Source organism: Sitophilus oryzae, unplaced genomic scaffold (assembly GCF_002938485.1).
Source record: "Sitophilus oryzae breed Bouriz unplaced genomic scaffold, Soryzae_2.0 scaffold_551_pilon_pilon, whole genome shotgun sequence".
Taxonomy (NCBI): Eukaryota; Metazoa; Arthropoda; class Insecta; order Coleoptera; family Curculionidae; genus Sitophilus; species Sitophilus oryzae.
This window is the reverse complement of record NW_022147142.1, coordinates 3,523,926-3,549,887: the sequence shown is the minus strand read 5'-3', so window position 1 is coordinate 3,549,887 and position 25,962 is coordinate 3,523,926. Positions and strand designations below refer to the sequence as shown.

The window sequence follows — 25,962 nt, the reverse complement described above, 5'->3', positions numbered from 1 at the left end:
ACACCATGTAAATATGACAAACACGTTTTATGGTTGCATCTCTATAATATGTTCTATCTTCTATGTTTACTTTGTATTCGAAAATTTAATTAGTGTAATATTTGATAATATAATATTCTTATTATTCATTGATTGCAATATGAATGAAAATAGTGATTTGTTTTAATCACAGTTCTAATAATTTAAACTTGAAAATATGGGGTTCCCAGAAAAGTAGGTGGTTCCCAGCCTCTACAAATAGGGAATTTCCAGAAATTAATGCTTTTAAACCTACACTTTTTTCCTACTTTACTGCTACATGAATTTTATCAGACGCAGAAAATTTAAATTATTACATTTATACTTTTAAAAATTTTGTTTACAGTCTCATCCAAACTCAACTCGCCAGATTAGACCTTATATTATTTATATTTTTAAATAAAACTAGTAGAAACAATCTTTAAAGAATGCTTATTTTAATTTTTTTGTCTGAATTTCTTAATATTCTAAATGAGCATCTTTTTTCTACCCGTCTTGCCCACAGTGCAAATTTTTAAATTGCCGCCCTCATATCTGTATGTAATAAAAAAATAAGTTAAAATAATTCTTTACAACAAAATAGAAAAAAGGTTAATGATAAATACACACATACCCTATGATTCCAAAACACGGCGTCAAATTACCTTAGAAATGACAGTCGTTGGAAACGATCGTCGTGTCAAAAAATTGTACGAGTACCTAAATATTTATATCGATGCTACGATATCGTTGTAGAAGTAACTAATTTTTTTTTTGTCGGAATCGATCGTCGTGTCAAAAAATTGTACGAGTATCTAAAAATTTATTTCGATGCTATGATTTCGTTGTAGAAGTAGCTAAACTTTTTTTCTTTTAAAGTATAAAGATAATAAACCGGTTTCCATCATCACTTAGTAAACACTTACAAAATCTAAACGAAAGTGATAATGCATTGTAACTTGATTATGCTTATTACAAAGAAATTTAATTTTTAAAGGAATTTCAGATAAAAACGCTTTCGTACAGATTTAGTACAGCATTTATAAGACAGAATATATCTAATACTAACAATAAGTACAATAATATTCACTATAGCAGAAATGCACCGTTTTTACTTCTGCACTGTGATCCATTACCGCGTCAAAAGGTCCGTTCGTCTAATTCTAATATAAATATTTGAGAATTAAAAGCGGCAACGTCGTGGGTCTGGCAAAACGAATAAACCTCTATTTTTTATATAAATGGGACAAATTAAACGGTCCAGCATCAGGGCCTGAAGGCATCGCTTGAACATTTTTCGTCCGATATACCCCGGGTCTGACGGCCTATCTTAAACGTACCGGGTCTGACTCCGTCGATTTAATAAATATATATATATATATATATCATGATGTTTATACCTTGATATACAGGGTCCGGCAATAGTGCGTCGGGCATCTGTAGCTCCTAGAATAAAAAATTTAAGAATTTTGTTTAAGTACAAAACTAAAGTATTTACCAAGATGTATTTCAGGAAAATATTTTAACTTCTATAGGGTGGCTCAAAAAAGTGTGAGTGGACCGGGATGTTTTTTTTAAAGGGAACACCCTGTATATTATTGAATTTTTGGATTTCTTTCAAATCACTTTACATAACCCTAAGATATGAATAAATATATTTCGATAGTTTTAGAGATATTAAAAAATAAATCAAAAATATATATTTTTCAGCCCTTTATAAAAAAAATTATTAAAAATACAAGAACTGTTCTGAAATCTGAACTATATTAGGTATTTACTTTAGATGGTCTGTACTTACTTTGCTATAAATATGAAAACCGTAAATCATACAGGATGTTCAAAATTCTACGCCAAGCTTTCTAAAATATAAAAATTTTTTTTTCGTTTTTTTAAATGGAACACCCTGTATATTATTTTTTCAATAAATGGAGAATTTAGAAATGAACATTTTTTGTATTTAAAGTATTTCAAACTTTTTAACGGTTTTGAAGATATTTGCAGTTTTATATGTCATATGGCATTTTCACAGTAAATTTTTATCAAAGCCACCCAATGATTTTTCTCTCGTATTTTACAATTGAAAGCGCCATATGAAATAATACTGCGTGTATCTGCGAAACCGTTAAAAATTTTGAAATACTCTAAATACAGAAAATGTTCATTTTTTACTTCTCCATCTAATAAAAAAATAATATACAGGGTGTTCCATTTAAAACAACAAAGAAAAAATATTTTATATTTTAGAAAGTTTGGCGTAGAATAATGAACATCTTGTATGATTTACGATTACCATATTTATAGCAAAGTAAGAACAGACCATCTAAAGTAAATACCTAATATAGTTTTGATTTCAGAATAGTTCTTGTATTTTTAATAATTTTTTTAAGAAGGGCTGAAAAATATATATATTTGATTTATTTTTTAATATCTCTGAAACTATCGAAATATATTTATTCATATCTTAGAGTTATGTAAAGTGATCTGAAAGGAATCCAAAAATGCAATAATATACGGGGTGTTCCATTTAAAAAAAAATCATCCAGGTTCACTCACACTTTTTTGAGCCACCCTATAGAAGTTAAAATATTTTCCTGAAATACATCCTGATACATCATACTTTAGGTTTGCACTTAAACAAAATTCTCAAGTTTTTTATTCTAGTAGCTACAGATGCCCGACGCACTATTGCCGGACCCTGTATTGCCGGACCCTGTATATCATGATAGTTATAAAAAAATGAAACTCAACTCTTTTCTTAAATTTCTACGTTAAAAAAGTCAACATGGAACGAAAAAGCTGGAAAATTGACCTTTTTATTTAAATACAACAATCAGAAAGAAAAAAACAAAAAAGATAATATTGATTGGATCTGGGACAATTCAAATGTACCAAAAACTTTGCCAGAAACAGTATCAATCGATTCTGACTCTGACGAATCTGACGATGATTTACCATTAATACAATTAATAAATCAAATATAAATTTGTTTGTTAGTTTTAGAATATCTGTTTATTTTTTGGATTTTCCGTTTATTTTTTAGAATTTCCGTCTGTTTCTTAGAATTCCTGATTATTTTTTAGAATTTCCGTTTATTTTTTAGAATTTCTGTTTATTTTTTAGAATTTCTGTTTATTTTTTAGAATTCCTGTTTATTTTTTAGAATTCCTGTTTATTTTTTAGAAGTTCTGTTTATTTTTTTTAGAATTTCTGTATATCTATATATATAAATCTGACTGTCCTGACTGATACTGACTCATCAACGCCCAGACCAAACCCTTGACCCTAGAAAGCTGAAATTTTGCACAGGGGTTCCTTTTATGATGTTTACGTAAGATAAGAAAGGATTTTTAAAAATTCATCCCCTAAGGGGGTAAAAAGGGGGGTGGAATATTACAATATTTTTATTTAAAAAACGGTCAAGTTTCCGAAAAAACGCTGAAACACGTATATTTTATTTTCTTTTTTTTACATATTTTCAGATTTTTAAAAATGTATACAGGGTGTTTCGAAAAATCTGGTCATTGATTAATCACGATCCTGCTTAAAGCGCTTGACGTAAAAAGCTGATTTTTGGAAAACGGATTGACTTTAGGGTGTAGAGGTTCGATAAGAAGGATTTTTTCGAAACTCGAATTCTAAGGGGGTGAAACCGCCCCTCAAATATTAGAATATTTTATATTTAAAAAACGGTCAAGTTTCCGAAAAACGCTTAAACACGTATATTTTATTTTCTTTTTTTACATATTTTAAGATTTTTAAAAATGTATACAGGGTGTTTCGAAAAATCTGGTCATTGATTAATCACGATCCTGCTTAAAGCGCTTGACGTAAAAAGCTGATTTTTGGAAAACGGATTGACTTTAGGGTGTAGAGGTTCGATAAGAAGGGATTTTTCGAAACTCGAATTCTATGGGGGTGAAACCGCCCCTCAAATATTAGAATATTTTTATTTAAAAAACGGTCAAGTTTCCGAAAAAACGCTTGAACACGTATATTGTATTTTCTTTTTTTACATATTTTAAGATTTTTTAAAAATGTATACAGGGTGTTTCGAAAAATTGATTAATTGGTCATTGATTAATCACGATCCTGCTTAAAGCGCTTGACGTAAAAAGCTGATTTTTGGAAAACGGATTGACTTTAGGGTGTAGAGGTTCGATAAGAAGGGATTTTTCGAAACTCGAATTCTAAGGGGGTGAAACCACCCCTCAAATATTAGAATATTTTTTATTTAAAAACCGGTGAGTTTTTCGGAAAAACTCTTAAACATGTATATTTTATTTTGTTGTTTTACATATTTTAAGGTTTTTAAAAATTTATACAGGGTGTTTCATAAAATATAACCATTGAGTAATCACGATTCTACTTAAACTGCTTGACGTTTAAAGCTGATTTTTGGCAAACGGATTGACTGTGGGGTGTAGAGGTTCGATAAAGAGGGGGTTTTCGAATTTCAAATTCCAAGCGGGTGAAAACGACCCACAAATATTACAATATTTGTTTTTTAAATACGGCGAGCCTTTCGGGAAAACACTTGGACACGCATAATTGATTTTGTTTTTTACATATTTTGAAATTTTTTAAAAAAATCATACAGGGTGTTCCAAAAGTTGGGTAATTGATTAATCACGATTCTGCTTAAACTGCTTGACGTAAAAAGCTTATTTTTGGCAAACGGATTTTTCGAAAGTCAAATTCCAACGAGATGAAACTACCCCTCAAATATTATACCAAGTTATATAATAATATCGCCATATTGTTTTTTCTCATGCTGACATAAATGTAAGAAAATTTTATCTTAGTTTGTATGTTAATGGAAATTCTTGCTTTGCTTGATCATCACCATTACAAATGATTAATCCGACGCGAACGAAGTCGCGGGTACATACTAGTTTTTTATATATTTTTGTTTTAATGTTGTTCCTATTATGTGCCAAGCAACAATAATTAAGTTGAAATAAAAATATTTGCTTGAGATCTTGATTTTACTTGATACTAAACGCAGTTTTACATAAAGAATCAACACAAAAATAAATATCAACACTTGATATATATCGGATATATATCAGATATATATCCGATATTTGATATTTATATAAATATCATGATATTTGCCAACCCTGAAACAAAGTCCATAAACTAATGTCGATTTTGAAAATAGCTACTAATTGTCACTATCAAATTACCATGGGGACACCAGCCATCTTGATTGCTATTTTATTGAAAAATCGCTTTTTATTCAAAATCTGAGCCAGATAGGTATAGGAAACCCTAATATAGTTTGAAGGAGCATTTAAATCTGCTTCGACTTATTTAAAAAAATACATAGTGTTGTATTTGAAATAACGAAGTTTTTATGTAAAATAAATATTTAAAATAGACCAACAATTTTTGATACACGTGTATACATTTAAGGAAGCAATACTTTTTTTTAGTAGTTTATTTCTTTGGCTTCAAAGTCAGCACAAGAGTTAACTCTGAAAAGTAATGTACAGTATGTTGACAAACTTTTTTATTATCTAGCATGCATATTTATATATTTTTAAATATCTCAAAAACCAAAGCATTTAAACATATTAAACCCTTATAATAAATGCCTTATTTTATGCCCATGAATCCAAAAATGAATTAAAAAACCGGGTGTTTCATAAGAAAAAATATAACTTTGGTATGGATCTTAGTTCTGACACACCCTGTACATTTGAAAATAATTTTAAATTATGCACATTGCCTTCTCACATATACCCATAAAATATTTTGTTTCTACATCTTTCCGTTTTCGTATAATCAACTGAGACGAATGAGGTGCTCCACCCTGTATTTACCCACATCCAGTGGCGCAACTAGGGGGGGGGCTAGGGGGGGGGCTTAGCCCCCCTATACCCAAAATTAGCCCTCCCAGATGTTTGGTGCGGTTCAATAAAACCACGTGATATAGTGTGATTCTACGAGCAAAGCTGAGTAACAAGCGTCAGGTTCTCATGGTTGATCACCAAAGTTTATTGATATTTATTAGTTTTAAGTTTTTGATAATATTTTATTATGAACGAAAATTATACTTTTTTTGGCGTACGCTTGGCATTTCAGGCGAGACACAAAAAGTAATTTTTACTCAAATAGAACATGCAATTTTTTTACGTATTTTTTTTAAATTAATAATTTAAGAGTTATCAACAGAAAATTTGATTATTTATATGGGACACCCTGTATATTTTTAATTCATTGAAAATAATTTAAAATTACCTTTCCAAAAATATAGCACACTTGATATTTTGCCTGTGATAGAAAAAAATTCTAGCTGTGAACAGCAATTAAAACGAAAATAATATTTGCAATGAGAGATGCAGAGATTAAACTATATCTAATAACAATAAAAATAAATAACAAACCAAGAGATTTTGCTACAGGTGTTTGACATGTCGACCGTATTCTATTATGGACACACGGGACCGTTTTTAAACATTTCTCGCTGAATTTATTAACTCAGTGGCGGTGAAAGATACCCTCGCATAACCGCTAGTTACTTCTAATTCTTGTCTAGATTATACAGGCAATTTGAAAATAAAAACCTTTATTCATTCGCAAATAGAAAAATCCATACGCGCTAAGTCCAGCGGCCTCGACGGCCAACGGCTGGAACCTTGGTTAGCTATTCATTATTCTCGAATTGGCTGCAAAAATTTGCTGATATCTTCAGTGTTCTGGGGCGGTGCTTCGTTTTGCTGAAAAAATATGTTTTCGAGTTCCATTAGGGGCAGATCGTCAAATAAGGGGTCCAAAGCCTACTAGTTAAAAGTGGCGAACTTTTAAAAATTCTGTATTTCGAAGGGGACTATAACAAAATATTAAGTATGCTATATTTTTGGAAAGGTAATTTTAAATTCTTTGCAGTTAATTAAAAATATACAGGGCGTTCCAAACAAAAAAATTAGTTTTTCTGTTAATAACTCTTAAATTATTAATTTTAAAAAAATTATATTTAAACCATTAAAATGGTACTTTGGAAATGTTTTCATAAAAATACAAAATTTTCCATAGCAAAAAAGTTATAGAGATTTGTTAAAAATGCACATTTTTGAATAAAAAAACCGTAACTTCGAAACAGTAACAGATATATATGCGGTTTTCACTATCATCTTTTTGATAAAAAATTGAGCTCCAGAGACCGACATTGGTTTTCGTGTATCTCCTATAGAAAACGGTGTTTCCCTTTAAAAGGGTCCAATTTGACCCACCCTGTACATAATAAAGATTGGTTAAGATTAAGATAGTATTAATTTCATGGTATTATTAAATAAAAAATGTAAAAATATTATGAACAAAAAATCACTGTTTCTTTAAAATTGTTATTATCCTCAAACCAATATTACCTTAAAAGTCTCGGGGCTTGAGCCCCCCCAACAGTCGGTGTCTAGTTGCGCCCCTGCCCACATCTATTTATTTAAAGCTGCTATAGGCTTCGGGATTTGGTCTTTAGAATCCTAACTAGTTTAAGTTAAAAAAGCACATTTAAAATAATTAATGGGGGTCAAAGATATGATGTGATTTAAAGTTCACAAGTAATTTATTTTAAAATAAATACACACCTTGATAATGAGAATTAAAGGACTACTCCTGCTTCTTTTATTATCTTATTCAAGTAGAGAATGAGTTTTAATTAGATATTATTTTTAGTCGAAATATACCAATAGTCAAAAACAATACCTACTATGAGTGGTGGAATATTCATGTGGACCTGACTTCACGGACAATTAATTTCCCTAGTAAGGATATCTCATTTATGAAAACAGTCAAGGGGTAAGTACAAATAAATTTATTAAAATAATTTTATATAATTGTATATTATCAAAGCAATACCTTTGAAGGCGGGTAAAAGGACAGTAACTCACAATCTTTAAGTTGTTTAATTTAAATTTTAATGCTTAAAAAAGTAAGGGGGGCGACATGTTTCGGGAATTTAAAATATTCCCATCATCAGGCCCAAAGCTAAAAACAATTACAGAGGTCAAATTTATAAAATACAATCACAACAAGTTAAAAAGTCAAAATTTTTTTACAAAGTCAGAACATTATATCTATCACAAAAATTCTTCAATCACAGATAACAATATGGTATGCTAAATTTGAAAAATTAAAAACAACTAGACTAAAATCATAAGGTGAGGGAAGCCGTATAATCAACTATAATTAGATAAATTGAAAGAAAAAAACAAGGCAATAATCAAATCATACCTCAATGCACAATTCAAAGAAAATTACTTAAGCATTAGTTAAATTTATTTTGAGTGATATATTTTTTTATATATATTTTTTTGTATTAGTAATGTAAGTTGAGAGTAAATTATTTCAATCTGTATATGCAGATATTCAATTTTGTAGGATAACATTTTTTAGTTATGTTAGTTAAGAACAAGTTAAGAATTATGTTTGTTTTTTTTTTTAATTAGTATATGTTGACGTTTAATTTATATTTCAAATTTATATATTGTAGAAAATTAATAGTTTTATTTCTTCCGAGTGGTTGTACTTCCTAGGTGACTTTTGTGTGAGTATGCTTTTATTTTAAAGAACACAAGTTTAATTAAATTAAAATAAAAAAATTATTCTTCTACATATATAAATTAAAATAAATATTAAATTTCTAAAAGTTAAACTAAAGTAAATATTAATTTTCTACAATATATAAATTATAAATTCAACATATACATACTAATTAAAAAATAAAAAAATAAACATAATTCTTAACTTGTTCTTAACTAACATAACTAAAAAATTTTATCCTACAAAATTGAATATCAGCGTATACAGATTGAAATAATGTACTCTCAACTTACATTACTAATACAAAACAAATATATAAAAAATGTATCACTCAAAATCAGGGTTGGAAAAAATCATGATTTTAAAAAAATAAAAAAAATCAGATTTTTTTGATTTTAATAGAAAACATTATTTAAATCGGATTTTTTGATTTAAATCACCTGATTAAAATTAAAAAAATCACTTGATTTAAATCACGATTTAAATCATGATTTAAATCATTTGATTTAAATCATGCCAACCCTGCTCACAATAAATTTAACTAATGCTTAAGTAATTTTCTTGAATTATGCATTGAGGTATGATTTGATTATTGTTTGATATGTTTTTTCTTTCAATTTATCTAATTATAGTTGATTTTAGTCTAGTTGTTTTTAATTTTTCAAATTTAGCATACCATATTGTTATCTGTGATTGAAGAATTTTTGTGATAGATATAATGTTTTGACTTTGTAAAAAAATTTTGACTTTTTAACTTGTTGTGATTGTATTTTATAAATTTGACCTCTGTAATTGTTTTTAGCTTTGGGTCACCCCGCTTTCACCCCCTTGCTTTTTTAAGCATTAAAATTTAAACCAAACAACTTAAAGATTGTGAGTTATTGTCCTTTTACCCGCCTTCAAAGGTTTTGCTCTGATAATATGTACTCACACTGGGTTAGAGAACGTTTAGTTTAATTATATATTAGTTTGTAAAGTAGGTTTGTATGATTTAGCGAGCTTTGATAACATTTAACATCTAATCAAATTTTTCATAAATAAAAGCGCGTTTACACGGGTCAGTGAATTGATCAAGTCACTTGAATTCAGTTGGCGTTGCCACCTGTCCTTTTTTGAAAAGGATAGTCCTTTTTTGGAACAAGGAATTTTTCCTGAGAAAATTATCCACAGTAATCAGCAATAGTCCTTTCATCCAAATTTAATTAGACCTGTAGACATGTTATAAGACTTATAAATAAATGTTTTTTTTTCAAACGTCACAAAAGTATTAATATTTTCGAAGTGATTGCAATATAAAGAACTCATTTTAACACCTAGTCATTACAGTTAAGCATTTTTACGCCTAAGCACAAAAGTACCAAAATATATTATTAAACTGACATAATGTTTCAAATTCAACGAGTTAACCATAATTTCTCGATATACAGGGTTGTTCACCACATACGACACGGAGTATTGTAGCTAAACGATGAGATTTTTACAAATTGTAAGTTTGGGGTTCGTTGAAGGACTATTAGAGCTACAATTTAAAAATATTTTTACAAGATACAGAGTGTCCCAAATAAATAAAAAATATTAAAGTTGTATTTTTTTAAATGGAACACCCTGTATATTATTACATTTTTAGTTTCTACGATTAAAATAAAGGTAAATTTGATTAAGGTTTATTATACTGTCAAGGTGTATTACTGGTTGCATAACTGCATACTGCTAAAATCGCAACGTCCATTGAGGAACCTGGCGCATTCGCCAGAAAGTAAAGAAAATTATAGAATTCTTTAGAAAAATCTAGAAACAACCGCCAGGGGGTATATAAGGCCCACGCTTTGGCAGTTGGACAAGTTTAAAGTTTGAAGTCTGAAGTTTGAAAATACCGCGAAATACCGTTAGAGTAATAGTAGTTGCATAAGTTGTGTTGTAAATAGTATAAGTTGTGTGTACAGAGTGAAGCAAATAAATTCGTTAAGTATTTTATCGTGAGTTTAAATAGTGGACCCACGGAATCCGTAACAATTGGTGTCGGAAGTGCGATTCAAGAGGATTTTAAGAAGAAATTAAGTGGATTGGAAGATTTTTAGACCGAATTAGAGTATTTTTATGGTTGGTACAAGGGAGCAAGCTAAGAAAATGGAGGAAGTAAGCAAATTATTGGGCGATTTTATGGAGAAATTAGAAAGAGAAAAGGAAGAGGAAAAATTACGACGTCAACAAGAACAGGACCGGCTTGAGAACATTTTCGAAGATTTGGAAATTCAACGACAACAAGATAAACAAGAAGAACAGGACCGGCTTGAGAAAATTTTAGGCAATTTAGAAATCCGTCAGAAGAATGAATGGAGGGAAATTTTAGAAGATATAGAGACGCACCGGCCAGAAAGAAAGACAAGAAGATCAAAACCGTCTTAAGAAGAACTTTGAAGAACTAGAAAGAAGGCAAGAAATCCACCTTCAAGAAGCCGTAGAAGATCTGGAGGAACGCCTTCAGCAGAAAATGGAAAAATTAGAGATGGACCTACACAAGACCAAGGTACAAGTAAGAACACCTGGCGTTCATGGAACTGCGAACCTCAAGGCCCGACCTACGATGGACAAACCACCTGGACGATGTACCACCGACAGTTTGAAGCAGCGGCTGCTGCCAATGGATGGACTGACCAGGAGAAAGCAGCGGCACTTGTCATCGCGCTGCGCGGCCCTGCTTTGGAACTGCTGCAAACTAGTCCTGCAGCCCAACAGCAGGAATACGAAACCTTGGTTGCTGCATTGGACAGAAGATATGGCGATCAACATCGACGTCAACTTTACCAGGCCCAGATCAAGACACGCCTGCAGAGGTCCGGAGAGAGTCTGCAAGAATTTGAAGCAGACTTACGTCGGCTGGTACACTTGGCATATCCAGAAGCACCGGAAGGATTTAGGGAGGAACTCGCTGCTCAGTGCTTTATCAGCGGACTGAGGGACAACGAATTACAGAGGGCGCTGCAAATATCCCGATTTTCTACCAGCAGCGAAGCACTGGTCAGGGCGCTAGAAATTGAAGCTGCTTTTAGCGCCATCCCTAGACCGAAGATAAGATCGGTAACGGTCGAGGAACAGCCCGGAAGTTCTCACATACGTTTGAGGAGATGTTTAGTAAACTATGTGAGTTACTAGTGAACAAGGGTAGCAACAACACCCAGACAGAGAACCATAGAAGATCCCAGGACATAAGGTGCTTTAGATGTGGCAGGAATGGCCACATTAAACGGGATTGCCGCGTTCAAATGCGATCCCGTTCACCATCCAGAGAACGTAGGCACCAGGAAAACTAAAATCAGTCAATACTAAGGGGCGAGTATTGACTGGGGAGAACAGAGCCCCCAGGATTTTTTCCATTAGAAGTCTAGGAAGAACCGCTGACAGTTTGGTGATCGACGGGAAAGTCAATGGAAAGGGAATCCGAATGACAGTGGACACTGGCGCTATGGTATCGTTGGTGCGGGCTAACTCAGTGCAAGGATTGAAGCTGATGCCTCTGAGAAGAAGAGTGTGTTTACGTACAGTTACGGGGGAAATGGCCGTTGTACGGGGAGAGGCTATCGTCGAACTGAAGTTAGGAAATTTGAAGTTCCAGCATAGCGTTTTAGTGGCAGATATTGAAGATGACTTCATCTTGGGCATGGATGTGATTCGTCAACATGGATTTTCGTTCGATCACCAGAGAAATATCCTGAATATCGGAAATGAAGAGTTTATGTTATCTCCAGACGAGGGACCAGGAAGAATGGATGTAAGATCAGCGGAAACTGTGGTGATACCTGGTAATACCGAGAAGATCGTATTCGGTAAAGTGGAGAAAATCGCTGGGTGCTGTGTTGGACTGGTACAAAGTGTCAACAAGAAACAAGATAGGTACTTAGTAGGAAAATCATTGGTGAACACCGACAAGAATATACCGATCAGAGTTGCGAATGTTTTCCCGAATTGTGTCAAGATTCAAAAAGGTGACAAGATAGCCATCTGCGAACCTGTAAGAAGTGTCAACCCGATGTGATCAGTGCCGTCAGCTGTTACACAAATGACATCCAAAGAAACACTAAAACATCTAGAGCAGCCATGGGATCACCTAACATCTGAGGAGAAACAGAAGGCTAAGGAGTTCCTGTTTAGGCATGGCAGTATTTTTGAAAAGAACAACAGTGGAAGAACGGATTTTGTGAAGCACCGGATTAATACTGGTCATGCTCAGCCTATTCGACAACGTCCTAGAAGGGTGCCCCTTTCCAAACAACAAGAAATGGAGACAATGGTAGATAAGATGCTAGAAGATGGAGTTATCGAAGAATCATCGAGTCCATGGTCATCTCCTGTTGTTTTGGTGACGAAGAAAGATGGTAGTACACGATTCTGCGTGGACTATCGGAAGCTAAGAAGGACAGCTACCCACTGCCACGTATAGACGACACGTTAACCACACTGGCAGGTTCGTGCTGGTTCTCCACTCTCGACTTAAAGAGTGGATACTGGCAAGTTGGTCTGGACGAGGAAGACAAAGAAAAGACGGCTTTTTCTACAGGAAACGGACTATACCAATTCAAGGTCATGCCGTTTGGATTATGCAATGCTCCAGCCACTTTCGAACGTCTCATGGAGGTGGCGTTAAGAGGATTAACTTGGAAAACGTGCTTGGTTTACCTCGACGATGTATTGGTTATGGGGAGAACTTTTGAGGAGCATTTGCGAAATTTAGAAGAAGTCTTCGGACGCATACGGAATGCTCACCTGTACTTGAACCCGAAGAAGTGTAGCTTATTCCAGCGACAAGTGGAATTCTTGGGTCATGTAGTCTCGGCAGACGGAATTTACACTGACCAGAAGAAAATCACTGCGATCAAGGACTGGCCTAAACCTCGCGACAAACATGAACTTAGAAGTTTTCCGGGTTTATGCACCTATTACAGAAGATTTGTCAAGGGATTTGCCAATATAGCTGCACCCTTACATAGACTTACAAGGGAGGTATATCCTGGACACAGACGCCAGCAACATCGGCATAGGAGCAGTGCTATCACAAGTCCAAGATGGCGAAGAACGAGTGGTAGAATATTACAGTCGAGTTCTATCCAAACCGGAAAGGAATTACTGCGTTACCCGGAAGGAACTGCTAGCAATTGTGAAGGCAGTTGATCATTTTCATAAATACCTGTATGGCCAAGAATTTTTAATTAGGACAGATCATGCGGCTCTCAAATGGCTTATGGAGATGAAACAGCCTGAAGGCCAAATAGCACGATGGCTCGAGAAGCTCCAGCAGTATCACTTTACCATCCAACATCGTGCTGGAAAGATGCATGGTAACGCAGACGGTTTATCCAGAAGACCCTGTCAAACCGATTGTAAGCACTGCTGTAAAACGGAACAACGTGAAGGCACTGTCATGATAAGGAGTTTTAAGCTTGGAGCTGATGAACAGTGGACGACGGCACAGTTGAGGAAAGACCAAATGGAAGATCCAGACATCGGAGCAATACTAGGGCTCAAGGAAGGTAACGGCGAGAGACCACCGTGGCAGGATATTGCGGACAGAGGGCTAGTTTTCAAAGCTCTCTGGGCTCAGTGGAATTCACTGGTTATTGAGAATGGATTGTTAAAGCGCATGTGGGAAAGTGCGGATGGCAGGACAGTAACAACTCAGTTACTGGTACCAAGGAAGAAAGTTACCCAGGTATTGGAAGAAATTCACGGTGGTAAAACTGGAGCCCATCTTGGGGTAAACAAGACCTTGAGCAAGCTGAGAGATCGTTTTTACTGGGTGGATTATTGCGAAGATGTCAAGAAATGGTGTCGACAATGAAAATTTGTGCAGCCAGCCAAGGACCAAGCACTCTATCTAGGGGAAAAAATGAAACAATATAACGTTGGACTGCCATTCGAAAGAATCGCTGTTGACATTGCAGGCCCATTCCCTGAAACGCACAAGGGCAACAAGTACGTTTTAGTGGCGATGGATTATTTCAGTAAATGGCCAGAAGTTTTTGCCATTCCAAACCAAGAAGCATCGACTGTAGCTGAAGTATTAGTCAATAATGTCTTCAGTAGATTTGGAATTCCTTTAGAGCTTCACACTGACCAAGGAAGGAACTTCGAGTCAAGACTGTTCCAGAAGATGTGTGATCTGCTTGGTATTCACAAGACTAGGACAACAGCTTTACATCCGCAGTCTGATGGGATGGTCGAGAGATTCAATAAGACCATTGAAGAACATCTCTCGAAAATGGTGGATGAACATCAAAGAGATTGGGATCAGCATATACCACTATTCCTAATGGCATATAGAAGTGCAGTTCACAACACCACCGGACTTTCACCATCGAAGATTTTATTTGGTCGAGAATTACGGTTGCCTTGTGACTTGGTGTTCGGATCACCAGACGACAGCACCACGAACGTAGAGGACTACGCGGATGAACTGAAGGAAAGGTTATTGGGAATTCATAAGGCCGTGAGAAGTAAGATTACGCTAGCCAGTGACCGGATGAAAGCTCGTTACGACCTCAGAGCTAATTCTACGGGATTTCAACAGGACGATATGGTATGGTTATATAACCCACAGCGCAAGAAAGGGAGGTCCCCAAAGTTAACTCCAGCATGGGAAGGTCCTTATACAGTCATCAAGAGGATAAATGATGTTGTGTACCGGATTCAACGCAGCCCTAGAAGTAAGATGAAAGTAGTTCATCTGGATCGATTGAAGAGATACCAGACAGGAAACCTTGATCGGGACGATCAAATTTGAGAAGGGGGCAATGTCAAGGTGTATTACTGGTTGCATAACTGCATACTGCTAAAATCGCAACGTCCATTGAGGAACCTGGCGCATTCGCCAGAAAGTAAAGAAAATTATAGAATCCTTTAGAAAAATCTAGAAACAACCGCCAGGGGGTATATAAGGCCCGCGCTTTGACAGTTGGACAAGTTTAAAGTTTGAAGTTTGAAGTCTGAAGTTTGAAAATACCGCGAAATACCGTTAGAGTAATAGTAGTTGCATAAGTTGTGTTGTAAATAGTATAAGTTGTGTGTACAGAGTGAAACAAATAAATTCGTTAAGTATTTTATCGTGAGTTTAAATAGTGGACCCACGGAATCCGTAACAATACTTAAACCTTACCGTTTTTGAAATATTTTCAATTTTGTGAAATTGCAGTAAAAATTTTAAAGCTTCATTTTTCCAAGGGTATCAGTGTTTTTAATACTAAATATTTAATGAAGTTTATTTATTGATCAGTTATTGTGTTGCAATAATAAAAATAATACTACCTTATACAGAGTGTCTAAAAATTTATTTTAAATAATTATTAGCTTCAAACGGCAATAACTTCTTTAATTTAAATGGAATGCCCTGTATATTTTAGGAGAATCAGATGCACAATTAAATTGTCTATCAAATTGTATTATACCATTTTTACCTATCCCTTCAAGTTTTCGTAGAAAATGCATTTTCTTATAATTTAGACCTCATTTATCAATATATCCATGGAATATTGACATTTTAGATTGTTTTTAAAGCAACAAATGTACAAATGTAACAGACTAGTAATATTATCGTTTTTAGCAAAACGATAATATTACTAGGCCATTTGTATGCAAAAAGAAAACTATTTAAATCTTTATAAAAGAGTATACCATTAATTAAATATAACACCATTATTTCCGCCCATATACTAATTAATTACATACTTAATTGTGTTCGTTAATAAATTATTATAAATAAATGTGGATTTGAGTCAGAAATCAATATAATAATAAGTTATCAAATTAAAGTCTCTGTTGTGTTACTTTTTATCACACTGTCTAATGCCCATACAAAATTCAGTTTCTTAGTATTTGGAGCAATTATTATTAATCAACGCAAACAGTCAGTTAATGTAGTTTGAATACTGGAATCATATTAATTGATCCTCTTTAACAAATATTTAAACAGTTTTTTTTATTTGTTAATGAAATAAACGAATTATATCGACAATATTAGTATCTGTACTCTTTAAAAATTTGGTACATCTTTAAAAAATAATCTAAAATGTCAATAGTCCATGGGTACATTGATAAATAAGTTCTAAATTACAAGAAAATGCATTTTCTACGGAAACTTAAAGAGATAGGTAAAAAATGGTATAATATAATTTGATAGACAATTAAATTGTGCATCTGATTCTCGTAAAATATACAGGGTGTTCCATTTAAATTAAACAAGTTATTGCCGTTTGAAGCTAATAATTATTTAAATTATGATACTCTGTATAAGGTAGTATTATTTTTATTATTGCAACACAATAACTGATCAGTAAATAAACTTCAGTAAATATTTAGTATTAAAAACTTTGATACCCTTGGAGAAATGAAGCCTTAAAATTTTTACTGCAATTTCACAAAATTGAAAATATTTCAAAAACGGTAAGGTTTAAGTATAATAAACCTTAATCAAATTTACCTTTATTTTAATCGTAGAAACTAAAATGTAATAATATATAGGGTGTTCCATTTAAAAAAATACAACTTTGATATTTTTTACTTATTTGGGACACTCTGTATCTTGTAAAATTATTTTTAAATTGTACCCCTAATAGTCCTTCATCGAACCCAAAACTTACAATTTGTAAAAATCTCATCGTTTAGCTACAATACTCCGTGTCGTATGTGGTGAACAACCCTGTATATGTAATTACTTCCAAGGTATTACTTTTAAATTTTTTTATATTATTTGTAACTTGGAAATTCTTTAAAAAATTACTTGTAAACGTTTGAAAAAATAGCATGTTCTATTCGGAGTAAAAATTTCTTTTTGTGCTTCGCCTGTAATGTCAAACGTACAGTTTCGCCACAAAAAGTACCATTTTTAATCCTAATAAAACAGTATAGTATTATTTAGAATCGACAACATTATTTAAAACTCGCCGTTTAATCTGAAATGATAGTTTAGGCACCAAATATTAACAGGTTTAGGTTTTATTTTTAACAATTTTAATCTTAAAAAGAGCTTTTCAAAATTTTAAACTACTACATACATACATACATACTACTGCCATTACTCGCTGACGAGTATTTGACACGCATCAGAAGATGGTCACGCAAGGCGTTTTCTTTCATGAGCCTTTCTTTTTATTCATGAGCCTTTATTTCATGAGCCTTTAATTTTAAACTAGCGATTTATAATCAGCGTTCCCAACCACAGGTTAATCCCAGGTTTGGGTTCGTTGAAGGACTATTAGTGCTACAATTTAAAAATATTTTTACCTGATACTGGGTGTCCCAGATAAGTAAAACCCTTGTTTATATATTCTTAAAGTTGCTCAACCTCTCGACAAAATGTGCTGCCTCTGGTGAACAAATCGTGAAACTTTAAAGGAATGAAGCATGTGATTAGGGGCGGAGTTAAAAATATCGATTATTTGCGGTATTTCCCTCAGAGTAATGTAATAATATAGCTCGGATTTTTGCGAACTATAATAGGCTGATCAGCTCTTAACAGCTGATTAACAAATTTAAACAAAACTATTATTTCATTGTTGATTTTCGATTATTTTTGCTGTTATTTTAAGACTTATTAAAACCGTATTAACAAAGAAATTATTATTTCAATATGTTGGTACATTAATGATAATTACTGTTAATTTCAACGAAAGTTTCTTGAAATTAGAGAATTATAGTAAAATTTAGAAATTAACATAGTTTGACATAATGTTTTTAGTTGTATACAAACTACAAACGATGCAATTGATTGTAGTAAATTCAATTTTTTTGTAGTACTAATAATTAGCCAGAAAAAGTAAACAATTGTGCGCAATGTAATAAAGAATAAAAATATTGTTTTAACAAATGTCTAAAAATCTTCAAAATCGTTTGTAGTTTTATGTAGTAGCAAAAAAACTCAACGAAAGTTTCTTGAAATTAGAGAATTATAGTAAAATTTGGAAATTAACATAGTTTGACATGTTTTTAGTTGTATACAAACTACAAACGATGCAATTGATTGTAGTAAATTCAATTTTTTTGTAGTATTAATAATTAGCCAGAAAAAGTAAACAATTGTGCGCAATGTAATAAAGAATAAAAATATTGTTTTAACAAATGTCTAAAAATCTTCAAAATCGTTTGTAGTTTTATGTAGTAGCAAAAAAACTCAACGAAAGTTTCTTGACATTAGAGAATTATAGTAAAATTTGGAAATTAACATAGTTTGACATAATGTTTTTAGTTGTATAAAAACTACAAACGATGCAATTGATTGTAGTAAATTCAATTTTTTTGTAGTATTAATAATTAGCCAGAAAAAGTAAACAATTGTGCGCAATGTAATAAAGAATAAAAATATTGTTTTAACAAATGTCTAAAAACCTTCAAAATCTTTTGTAGTTTTATGTAGTAGCAAAAAACTCAACGAAAGTTTCTTGAAATTAGACAATTATAGTAAAATTTGGAAATTAACATAGTTTGACATAATGTTTTTAGTTGTATACAAACTACAAACGATGCAATTGATTGTAGTAAATTCAATTTTTTGTAGTACTAATAATTAGCCAGAAAAAGTAAACAATTGAGCGCAATGTAGTAAGGAATAAAAATATTGTTTTAACAAATGTCTAAAAATCTTCAAAATCGTTTGTAGTTTTATGTAGTAGCAAAAAAACTCAACGAAAGTGTCTTGAAATTAGACAACTATAGTAAAATTTGGAAATTAACATAGTTTGACATAATGTTTTTAGTTGTATACAAACTACAAACGATGCAATTGATTGTAGTAAATTCAATTTTTCTGTAGTACTAATAATCAGCCAGAAAAAGTAAACAATTGTGCGCAATGTAATAAAGAATAAAAATATTGTTTTAACAAATGTCTAAAAATCTTCAAAATCGTTTGTAGTTTTATGTAGTAGCAATAAAACTCAACGAAAGTTTCTTGAAATTAGAGAATTATATAAAATTTGGGAATTAACATAGTTTGACATAATGTTTTTAGTTGTATACAAACTACAAACGATGCAATTGGTTGTAGTAAATTCAATTTTTTGTAGTACTAATAATTAGCCAGAAAAAAGTAAACAATTGTGCGCAATGTAATAAAGAATAAAAAATATTGTTTTAACAAATGTCTAAAAATCTTCAAAATCGTTTGTAGTTTTATGTAGTAGCAAAAAACTCAACGAAAGTTTCTTGAAATTAGAGAATTATAGTAAAATTTGGAAATTAACATAGTTTGACATAATGTTTTTAGTTGTATACAAACTACAAACGATGCAATTGATTGTAGTAAATTCAATTTTTTTGTAGTACTAATAATTAGCCAAAAAAAGTAAACAATTGTGCGCAATGTAATAAAGAATAAAAATATTGTTTTAACAAATGTCTAAAAATCTTCAAAATCGTTTGTAGTTTTATGTGGTAGCAAAAAAACTCAACGAAAGTTTCTTGAAATTAGAGAATTATAGTAAAATTTGGAAATTAACATAGTTTGACATAATGTTTTTAGTTGTATACAAACTACAAACGATGCAATTGATTGTAGTAAATTCAATTTTTTTGTAGTACTAATAATTAGCCAGAAAAGGTAAACAATTGTGCGCAGTGTAATAAAGAATAAAAATATTGTTTTAACAAATGTCTAAAAATGTTCAAAATCGTTTGTAGTTTTATGTAGTAGCAAAAAAAACTCAACGAAAGTTTCTTCAACTTAGAGAATTATAGTAAAATTTGGAAATTAACATAGTTTGACATAATGTTTTTAGTTGTATACAAACTACAAACGATGCAATTGATTGTAGTAAATTCAATTTTTTTGTAGTACTAATAATTAGCCAGAAAAAGTAAACAATTGTGCGCAATGTAATAAAGAATAAAAATATTGTTTTAACAAATGTCTAAAAATCTTCAAAATCGTTTGTAGTTTTATGTAGTAGCAAAAAAATCAACGAAAGTTTCTTGAAATTAGAGAATTACAGTAAAATTTGGAAGTTTTTGGATTGTTTTGAGTTGTATACAAACTACAAACGATTTTGAAGGTTTTTAGACATTTGTTAAAACAATGTTGTTGCAATTTACAAATATTTGAAAACAAAAAAGGCATTTCTATTTTTATTTTTACTAATATAATTTATTTGCACGCCCGGTAAAGGTCGGCAGAATGCATTGTCGGCAATTCGGCATTTTCACAAACAGCGATAGTTGGAAGAAAGCCGTGTGATGATACCGCATAGCGACGAGCCGTCGGCGTCGTGCAGTATCAGTGTTGCCAGATGTAACATAATTATCGAATTGTAACATAATTTTGGAACAAAATTTTCCCAAAAAAAATCTGTACCATAATCGATAATTGTAACATAATTTGGTAACTTGCCATAATTAACGTTTTATCAATCATGAACTATATTTTTATGATAAATAAATTAACTTTAAGGTAGTTAATGCAAAATGACTCAAATGGTTTTAAAGTTTAAAAGAATGGCAGGGTCTAGAGCACTAAATATTCGCGACGAATCAAGTAATTCCGATTTAAAAATACGGGCAGAAGAGAAACCAGACCCCGATATCATAAAACTGACTGAGAAAATACGTTTGAAACCTATTAAAAATAAGTTAAACCAACAAAAAATAGGATCCAAATTTATTGCTATCATTATATTTTTTAGATAATTCCCTCAGAACGAAATATATGGCTTGTAACATAACTTTGTGATAAATTCGATAATTTCATCTACATTGATCCATAATTTCATTTCCGACACCTGGCATCGCTGTGCAGTATTATTTCATTTTTATAAATCAGTAGCCCTTTATTCTTGCTGGAAGCAGCATTATTTTATAGCCCCAATTCGCATTTTTATTTTAACAAATTTTCAAGTTCTGTTCCAAAATTTATTGGAATTACCCCTCCCACATTAACATTTTTAATCAATTTTAATATTTGTTATTGTGAAGAGTTATTTATAATTTAATAAATAAAGTAGTGATTTCAATTTGTGGGTTTATTCTCGAAAGAGTGGTCCTTCGACGTTGGTTTTTCTTTGGGAATCGAAGCAGTCCATTGTTAGTCCATCGGATAAACTATTACCACGAGCTAACAAATATTTTTATTCTTTATTACATTGCGCAAAATTGTTTACTTTTTCTGGCTAATTATTAGTACTACAAAAAAATTGAATTTACTACAATCAATTGCATCCTTTGTAGTTTGTATACAACTAAAAACATTATGTCAAACTATGTTAATTTCCAAATTTTACTATGATTCTCTAATTTCAAGAAACTTTCGTTGAGTTTTTTTGCTACTACATAAAACTGCAAACCATTTTGAAGATTTTTAGACATTTGTTAAAACAATATTTTTATTCTTTATTACATTGCGCACAATTGTTTACTTTTTCTGGCTAATTATTAGTACTACAAAAAAATTGAATTTACTACAATCAATTGCATCGTTTGTAGTTTGTATACAACTAAAGACATTATGTCAAACTATGTTAATTTCCAAATTTTACTATAATTCTCTAATTTCAAGAAGCTTTCGTTGAGTTTTTTTGCTACTACATAAAACTACAAACGATTTTGAAGATTTTAGACATTTGTTAAAACAATATTTTTATTCTTTATTACATTGCGCACAATTGTTTACTTTTTCTGGCTAATTATTAGTACTACAAAAAAATTGAACTTACTATAATCAATTGCATCGTTTGTAGTTTGTATACAACTAAAAACATTATGTCAAACTATGTTAATTTCCAAATGTTACTATAATTCTCTAATTTCAAGAAACTTTCGTTGAGTTTTTTTGCTACTACATAAAACTACAAACGATTTTGAAGATTTTTAGACATTTGTTAAAACAATATTTTTATTCTTTATTACATTGCGCAACAATTGTTTACTTTTTCTGGCTAATTATTAGTACTACAAAAAAATTGAATTTACTACAACCAATTGCATCGTTTGTAGTTTGTATACAACTAAAAACATTATGCCAAACTATGTTAATTTCCAAATTTTACTATAATTCTCTAATTTCAAGAAACTTTCGTTGAGTTTTTTTGCTACTACATAAAACTACAAACGATTTTGAAGATTTTTAGACATTTGTTAAAACAATATTTTTATTCTTTATTACATTGCGCACAATTGTTTACTTTTTCTGGCTTATTATTAGTACTACAAAAAAATTGAATTTACTACAACCAATTGCATCGTTTGTAGTTTGTATACAACTAAAAACATTATGTCAAACTATGTTAATTTCCAAATTTTACTATAATTCTCTTATTTCAAGAAACTTTAGTTGAGTTTTTTTGCTACCACATAAAACTACAAACGATTTTGAAGATGTTTAGATATTTGTTAAAACAATATTTTTATTCTTTATTACATTGCGCACAATTGTTTACTGTTTCTAGCTAATTATTAGTACTACAAAAAAATTGAATTTACTACAATCAATTGCATCCTTTGTAGTTTGTATACAACTAAAAACATTATGTCAAACTATGTTAATTTCCAAATTTTACTATGATTCTCTAATTTCAAGAAACTTTCGTTGAGTTTTTTTGCTACTACATAAAACTGCAAACCATTTTGAAGATTTTTAGACATTTGTTAAAACAATATTTTTATTCTTTATTACATTGCGCACAATTGTTTACTTTTTCTGGCTAATTATTAGTACTACAAAAAAATTGAATTTACTACAATCAATTGCATCGTTTGTAGTTGATAATAAGCCAAAAATCGAAAAGTTTACTATAAAGCGGGTTCCAACGTGACAGAGCTAAGAGTGAGAGCCTTCAGAAAACTGAAGGCTAATTTTCAAAACCGATTGCATTTTATGTACAGGGTGTCAACGATATAGTAAAGTCCATATCTCATTTGTTTTGAGGTTCACAAAAAAAATGTTAAATATAAAAGTTACAGGGAAGGTTAAGAGATACACATTTTACAATTATTATAGAGTATACAGGGTGTTTCAAAAAAGTGTGGCAAATATAACATATGTTTTTTTTAAATGCCACACCCTATTTTTTTATCTGATTTTTCGATTCTACGTAAAATTCTATAACTTTTTTGTGTATAAAATTATATACCTAAAATTAATATTTTTTGTAATATTTAAATTTGTTTCAACAAATGTTAGATTCCAGCGTGGTAAAAAATTGTCATTGATGCCATTGTTTCTGAAGTTAGACAACTAAAATTTGGTAGGAGAAATTTATAAAGATGAAGTAAGATATATGTAAAGATATTTTAGTTAGATGCTACAGGGTGTCCAAAATATATTTATGAATTTCAACTACTTAAAATTAAAAAATCTAAATTTTTTAAACGGAACACCCTATATATTATCATTCTTTCTGATAGATTTTACAAAACTCTTCCAGTTTCATGAAGTATGTCATATACCTATTTTTAATAGTTTGCGATTTATTCCAATTTTTTCTATTTTTACCCATATGTTTAATACAATTACGCTAATAACATCATAGTTACCATGACAAAAAAGTAATTATCTATCTAAATTTGATATGTCTGTTAAGCAAATTAAGAACAAAACTTTAATTTTAGTTTAATTTGTTATAATAAGTATAGATAGTAGAAATAATAGTAACATTATTTTGTTAAAAATCAATGTGATATACACGAACAAGCCAAGAAAAAATATTTTTTGTTTCAGGACTATAATATGGTCCTGAAACAAAAAGTATATACTATATTATATTATATAGTACTTTGCTAAGTAACTTTAAGGAGTAGATGTAGATTATCTAGAAAATATTTTCAGTGTGTAATATGACGATTTCGCAGCAGTAGTATAATATTGGCTTTACAAAACGAATTAAAAAAATAAACCAGAATTGCTATGAGAAAAAAAATATTATAAAGTGTATATCAGTAGTCTCTAACTAGGTAATCTAGAATTATCCTAATCTATAGCTATTCCCAAGGGAAAATCCAAGTGTCGCCTTTCATAATATACACCAATAAAGGCAATAAATTTAGTGATTTTAGATTATTTAAGCAAAGATAATTAATATAAACTAATAATAACATTTGTAACTAGTTACTAAACTACTTGTTAATATTTGATTAATAATACATATTTTTGTTCTGTCATGTGTTTTAGCATAAATGAATTACAGGGTAAAAATTAAATAATTCAGAATAAATCGCAAACTATTTAAAATGGGTATATATATATATATATATATATATATATATATATATATATATATATATATATATATATATATATATATATATATATATATATATATATATATATATATATATATATATATATATATATATATATATATATATATATATATATATATATATATATATATATATATATATATATATATATATATATATATATACATGCAACGCCACCAATACGCAGCCCCTACATCACGCGGACACGTCGAAGCCCGGTGGTCTGGGTTGGCGCGGCAAGGGGCGGACGTGCGACGAATTTAATTCGGCTGGAATATTTTCTTGTTTTGACGGCGTATATCGGCCGGGCGTCATGTTGCGCGGTAGCGGGAAGCCCGGCGTTGTTGCCGTATCTTTAATTTTACTCTTTGCTACTTAAATTTATATAAGTAATATTTATTTAATGTATTTTGATGATTTTTATGACTCATGTGATATCAAAATATCTCATTTTTCAATAGTAGTAAAATTGCAAAATAAAACACTAATTCACCACAATATACCAAAACACTTTATTTTTGTACTAAACGCGTGTTTCGCTAACCATATTAGCATCATCAGAAGATGATTAAAATACATGATGACAAAAATAAAGTGTTTTGTGGTGAATTAGTGTTTTATCTTGCTGTTGTAACACCAGCCCTCAACTGTAAAGTAGTAAAATTTTAAATTTATATTTTAAATTTACAATTATAGTAAGCAGTTGAAAAAAAACTTATTTCTAAACATTTCTTATAACTATTGCAGAATGACTCACTGTTTTCATTAAATTTTTAGCAGGTTTTCTATTTGTGTATTTAATAATTTTCTTTTATTTTTTTACAAAAATTGGTTAGCAATAGTAGCCTAAATTAATAAAAAAATGTTAATCTATAGTGTCATTTTAACAGAGTTATTTCCAGGTTGAAGTTAAACTTTTTCAAATAGAATGCTATACCGGGTGCGTCTCAAAAGTGGCTCAACCCCTATAACTCTTCGTTCAATAAATCAATAAAGAAAGCAACAGTTTGCAAATTGGGACTTTAGGCTTTCATATGTTCCTTGTGTTCTTTTTTTTCTCCATTCTGATGAAAGCAATACACCGGAAAATTAAAAAAAATGGTTATTCCGATAATTCTTCCTTCTTCTTTAATAACTAAAAAAATATTACTAAGTTAGCTGCATATACAATATTAGCCCATTATTGTAAGTTAA

General features: G+C 31.0%; 1 long non-coding RNA gene across 1 annotated transcript in view; it reads left to right on the top strand.

Moving 5' to 3' along the window:
- LOC115887101 overlaps nucleotides 1-25,962 on the top strand; it is a 146,054-nt gene that overhangs the window by 14,605 nt on the left and 105,487 nt on the right. Inside the window, exon 2 of the long non-coding RNA XR_004051008.1 lies at nucleotides 7,672-7,794. This is a non-coding gene — a long non-coding RNA (uncharacterized LOC115887101). The remainder of the gene's footprint in view (nucleotides 1-7,671; nucleotides 7,795-25,962) is intronic.